We start from the raw sequence: 6,174 nt of genomic DNA, 5'->3' as shown, positions 1-6,174 counted from the left end.
AATTCATTCCTGCTTTCTCACTGCTGGAGTAGGCTGTAGCAGATGTCCACTTCAGTTTCTCTTTGGTTTTTCATTTTTCACAACTGCTCTTTCTGTGGCTGAACTGTATCTTGCTACAGCTACAAATGCATCTGACAAAGTGCCACCTCCCTTTCCTTTTCCATCTTTCCTACATAATTTGTACACATCAGTAATGACATTTCATCTGAGATTCAATCCCTTTCCTACATTTCAGTTTTACATGGTACAATGCAATCCTTGACATTTAAGTAACTCCCCAACTCTTGTTTCCCATGTTCCCTTTGTTTGTATATACGAAAGCCTTTTTTAAAATTCCTGACCATGTTTCAGAATAAATTCAACCTCTGTTTTACTTTTGGGCATTAAGGTACATGAAAAAGTATACGTGTTAAACAAAATTTTCTCCTTGCATTCTAAAGTCCATGTACCAATTGCATCCACGCTATTTAAGAGCAGTCTGTTTAATTAAGCGCCTTTCACAGGGCGCGTCAGTAGATGTTGAGCCACTTTCTACAGAATATTAGCACTGCCATCTTCATCTCTCTTTTCTTCTTCTGCATTTGTTTTAGGGATATTGTCCAAGAAAATAAGATAAATGTCTTTCCCCCTTCTTTGCTGTTACTTTAATATTACACTTGTCTCCTGTTTCTTGACACTTTGGTATATGCTCTTGCAAAATATGGGAACGGTCAAGGAATGAATGACCTCTTTGTGTCCCTAGACCTTATGTCCCCTGTCTGTAACTGCTGAAGGAATGCAAATCTGAGAATCGTCATTAACAAGAAAGGCTTAGGAAAAGCGCAAGCAGTGACTGTAAGAACCACCTGGAAAAGAGACCTACAGATGTAGATGAAGCCATAAGACCTTTATGCCTGCGGCAAGGCTGGCAGATATTTACCTAACTCTTTGCACAACACTTATTTCTGATGTTTGTTGCAAGTTTGGGCATGTGTACCTGGGGAAGCTAGGGTGCAAAAAACACAGCATAATATACAGCACCTGAGCTATTCCATTCTGGCTCCTTATGCAGGCAATCTTGCCACGCTTTTTGGCAAGACAGAAAAGTAAGGCAGAATAACTGAGAAGTGTCTGCACAAGAACTTAGGGCAGAGTAACTGGTGTATCCTAAACTCAGAACGTAATTTCCCAATGTCTCAAGTTTTGGAGATGTTTCTAATCCTGCTCCTCTCTCCCTTTCCAGCTAGTCTGTCTGCAATATCAGTTTCTGCCTTTTCATTTGACTTGTGGGGTTTTGCTTTGGTATTCTAAAACATCCCTTCTGTCTGTCTCAGGTAGAAAGCAGCAACTTCTAGATGATGGGGAGTGCTGAGAACTGTAATTTTATAGACAGTGGATGTGTGAAATTATACATAACCAGGAAAACACAACCAGCAGTATTTGTATAGAAAAGCTGGTGAAGCATAGAGGCAAACTTAAACAGATTTGAATGATGAGGACGGAAATGTAGAACGTAAAAATGAAAGCTGATTTCCTTTTTAATAAACATACATACAGTAGCATAGTGAATGATCAGGGAGGTCAGGTCAAAGATACTTTCCTTTTGTGAGTATTGACTGTATTCAGAGGTCTTTTGCCTTTTTTTATTTATTTAAAGCAAAAAAGCTTCTACTGAATAGTGAACTTTATACCAATGTGCAAGGAAAAAAAGCACATTATGCCAGCGGGTTGCGGACTGATCAGCAATTTGCATGGACTTGGCGGTAGATCTGGCACGTGCCCACTGTGGGCTGAATGAACACTGGTGTTTCTTCAGTTAATGGACTTACCAAACCAGAGGGGCTTTTACGAAAAGGATACTGCTTTCTGCAGTCACATCAACAGCCAGGATGAAGCACTAATACCAACGCTCCCTAGCCTCTCTGCTTTGGCAGGCCTTAGAAGGTGACCTAACCAGTACTCCCAAGCCAGAGGCTAAGACTTCGAATAATTAAATGAACACTAGAAAGTGGGGTGACAAAGCAATAAGAACCCTTCGGAGAGATCTGTATCCTTGCGATATGGCTGGTGGAAAATACTGGTCTATGCTTCCCCTCAACCGGCTACAGACTAAAAGTAAGATGTGGTATGGGGGAAAAACTTGAGCACAGCAGAGAGCATGCTGCTTGCTGCAGAGCCAGATCCTACACCAAGCAGAAATAACAAGGGCTGTGTGTTGCATGCCAGCGGGGTGTGTGGGATAGGAATGTCTGTTGTCTGTATTTGCAGAGCTGCAGCAGTCCGGGTCTGGGGTTTTGCACAGTTAAGGTTGTGAAGTATATGAATTTTCTACTTGAGTGTTTATACCCCTTAACAAGCATTTGTGTCTGAAGTTCATCTGGGACACAAAAGAAGCTGTAAATGCTGCTGCTTGGTTATGAAGGGCAAAACTATACTTGCCCCTTCTTGCAAGGTTTGGTGAGTGTTCTGGTTAAGAAATGCAGGGGCTATTTTATTATTTATGCTTTGGCTTTTCTGAAACTTCAGTACAAGAGGAAGCAATAAGGAACTTCCAGGCAGCTGTAATCTGACTTACTTCTCTGGAGGGGACACTTCCAGAAAGAAAGATAATTAAAAGGAAAAGCCAGCTCCCTGAGAAATTACAATATATTTGGTGAAACGCAGTGTGAAATCTCAAGGTGGAGACGCTAGACAACCTTGGGAAAAGGGCATTTACTTCAAGTGTTTGAAAAGAAAAGCTATTTAAACTTTGAAAGAACTATTGGTTTTATTGTTGCAATATTTATGATCCTCTCTTTATAGGTCACGCAACCATTTCCTTAGTTATCCTTAATCTCCTACCAGAAATTCTTTCCCTCGGCTGGCAGTCCCCTTGTGCTGAGCACTTGCACTACAGAAACAGAAAATAGCAAATCTAAACAAAGTGGGATCATTTATAGCCGTCTTGCTAAGTGCCTAACACATCTGCAGAAGGATCAGTTGCTCTGATTTAGCATGGCTATTAGTGACACTTTGCTGCCACTGAAAGGAAAGAAATGGCTCTGTTTAGTGTCCTGAGGTATAACTGTGGTAATCATAGCTATCAGAGATGGAAAAGGCCACTAGGTCATCCAGTCCACTGCCCCAGCACAATGCAAGGCAAGTCACCAATGTACTTTTCCTAGGACTTGGTAAATTATTCTACCACTTGTTTGAGATTCTACTTCACACTCTAATAAATCTCATAGGAAGGATGTTACAAAATAATATTTTAAGTACAGTAAGTAGAAATTCTGACAGGCACTGCACTGAAAAAATGACCTATCTCCTGATTTATCAAAGTGTCTGCCATTGCCCTTTCATGATGAGGACACTGTAATATATTCAATTCCTTTGTTCTGTATTTATGACTACAGCATTTTAATAAATCAAGTTTTCCGGAAGGAAAAGTTGAAGCAGTCTCTACTGGTTTCTCACCATTTTCCAAACCACTTTTAAAGATGTTAATTCAGCTACAGAGCTGGAGTTACACTTCTGCAAAGCCCGACTAATTTCAGCACAGCCTATGGGGTTATGCTGGATTTTCGCTGGAGTTACTGACAGCACAGTATGACCAACAGCTTCCTTTTCGCAACCAAGGAGACAGATTCGCAAGAACAAAGGGAGAGACAGACAAGCACAGGCGCCAGCTACAGATGCTGTCCCCTGCAGCCAAATGGAGGGTGTTGTTCCAGGCAGGCTCCATCTTGTTTCGAAATCTTCCATGTAAGTAGCGCTTGGTGCAAGTAATTGGCAATTCACCCATGCAAGGCAGTATTGCCAACGTAAGGAAACTCTTGAAAAAGGCTGCAGGATCTCTCTGCGTTGAATATCATTGCAAAAAAAAAAAAGGGGGGGGGGGGCTTCTGGAGGAGCTGATGGTGTACTGTCCTGATAAATGCAGCCTCCTTGTCTTCTTGAGCACAGCCTCGATTTGGAGCGTCCTGGAAGAGTAGCTGAAATGTATGTCTGCCTTGCTTTTTATGTACCACCAGTAGCCTGTGGAAGCAGGACTGTAAAAGTTAGAATAGCTGCCAGGCCTGTTTTAGGCTCTGTAAGGGCCTAACCAACAATAAGCAATCCAGCAGCAGAAACCAAGTGTGGTCCAAGCAGCGGAAGCAGACTAGAACTGAGCTGCTGAGGGCTCTTGAGAGGGAACATGCTTTCTTTAGCAAAGTCCTTGAAGCCAGAACACCAATTGTACAAGAAAGAACATTTCGCCTTCTTTCAGGGGAAAAAAGAAAGAAAACAGTCAACTTTCCTCTAGCAATCTGGGGAGCAAGTTCAGTGCATGTTAGGAGGAAAACTTTTGTGGTTTTTGTTTGTTTTTTCCCAAGTGAGGGAGAGAGAACCTGGTGTTTTGAGAAGGATTATTTGTGCATGACAAAATCCACGCGAATTCTGGTCACCCCTTCCTTCCCCATGCAAAAAGAAAACAGCGTGAACAAGCACAGCAGGCCAAATGCTGTTTTAGCCCCCAAGCAGATGAATCTTCCTCCATTGCTGCCTGCATGAGATTTATCAGTGCCTCTTAAGAGAACATACTGTGGTTTGAAGAGGTCCTGTAATTGCTTCCAGGGATCCAAGGGCTTTGCCCACACAGCCCCACCCCGAGCTCCCAGCAGCTGATCAGCCCATCCCAGGGCAGCCACAAGGAAGCTGCTGGCAGGTTTTCATCGAGGAGATGACATGGAAAGCTATGCTCACAAACCTGGTTTTGACTTCACTGCCAACAGTGGCAGAACAAGTGCTGGGACACAGAGTGAGTCATCGGGTTTGCGAATAGTCAGGTTTGGGTAGTAAAGAAGAAACAACTCGGCCCACCCAGCTTTGCTGCTTTATTCCAGCAGCAGCTGGAATAGCTGGAAGCAGTCACAGGAAGGGCTGCCGTCAGCTTCATCGGGGTGGCCCAGCATCCCTCATGTGCAGTGGCCCTGATCCACCTGCTTGCCATGTGCCTAGAAACCCAGTCTGGGTGGCTTTGAACTAGACGAGACTCCCTCTGCAGCTCTTCTTCCTGATGCTTGTAGCCCACTGCCACCGTGGATCTCCATTGTGCCTCTCCACACAGGTCTCCCTGCAGCTGATCGGTACAAGGGGAAGGAGGAGAGTTCGGCTGGTGAGAGCCAGGAGGTGAGAATGCACATGCACATGTGTTAAGGAATAGCGAACTGAAACTGTCTAGAGGTAGCTGCTTAGCACAACTTATATAAAACTTGTTTAGCATGAGTAGCTAAATTTGCTGAAGCCTTAGGCTGCACTTAGATAAAATAATGAACTTTTACTTAGTCCAGTAAGGAAAGGGCCTCAGAGCTGGTTCCAGCTGGGAAGATAAGGAGGTTACAAGCAGTCTGCATTCCTGCGTCTCACACTCCGAAAGGGAGGGTGTCAAGGCTTTGAAATAAGACCAGTGCAGGGCATTAGGACCTTGAGGGACAAAGCCTCAGCTCACTGCTGGGGCAGTGTTAATTGTTATGATTTAGAATCACCTCCTCCTCCTCAGGACCTTGAGAGACAACAGTAAGACCCAACAAGAAACGAAGGTACAACTGTCAGCAGAGACCGCAACAGTAAAGATAAGGGAGAAAAACAGCCTGCCTAGGAACAACAATGAGAACCAATAAGGAGCAGGAGACCCCAGACCTAAAAATTACTATTGGTCTGAACTACTGTGTGAGGGGTGGGAAACTTAATTTGAAAAAGCTATAATTGCCCAGGGCTTTCTTTGTTCGGGGTCCCTCTTTGGAGGCACCCAGCTCGAGCTGTAATTACTGCACACACATCATTAAAATTTAATTATTTAATTTCTTTTGATTTGGCTCTGAACTTTTCTGCGGGAACCTAGGGTTGGGCCCTGTTATGGTGGCCGACAAGTCTAATTTCCATACATGTGTGCACATATGCACACCTGTATGGGAGCAACAAAATATGCCCTTCTGCATGCAACTCGGGCCCTAGAGCCCACAGAGCTCCCCACTCCTTTCCATATAATATCTTCCCCACATTCTTCCCACTGTCATCCTTGCTCCTCCTGGCACTGGTATTTTCATTAACCACACCGTTATTTTTAACTGATCCCAGTGTCGTGCTGTCTTTCAAGCTGTTTTTCTCCTCCATCTTCCTCTAACTATGATGCTCCTTTCCTGAACTATTCTCACTTTCTGTCCGTAGGTCCTG

Source organism: Dromaius novaehollandiae, chromosome 1, assembly GCF_036370855.1.
Source record: "Dromaius novaehollandiae isolate bDroNov1 chromosome 1, bDroNov1.hap1, whole genome shotgun sequence".
Classification (NCBI taxonomy): Eukaryota; Metazoa; Chordata; class Aves; order Casuariiformes; family Dromaiidae; genus Dromaius; species Dromaius novaehollandiae.
Note: the sequence above shows the minus strand (reverse complement) of the source record.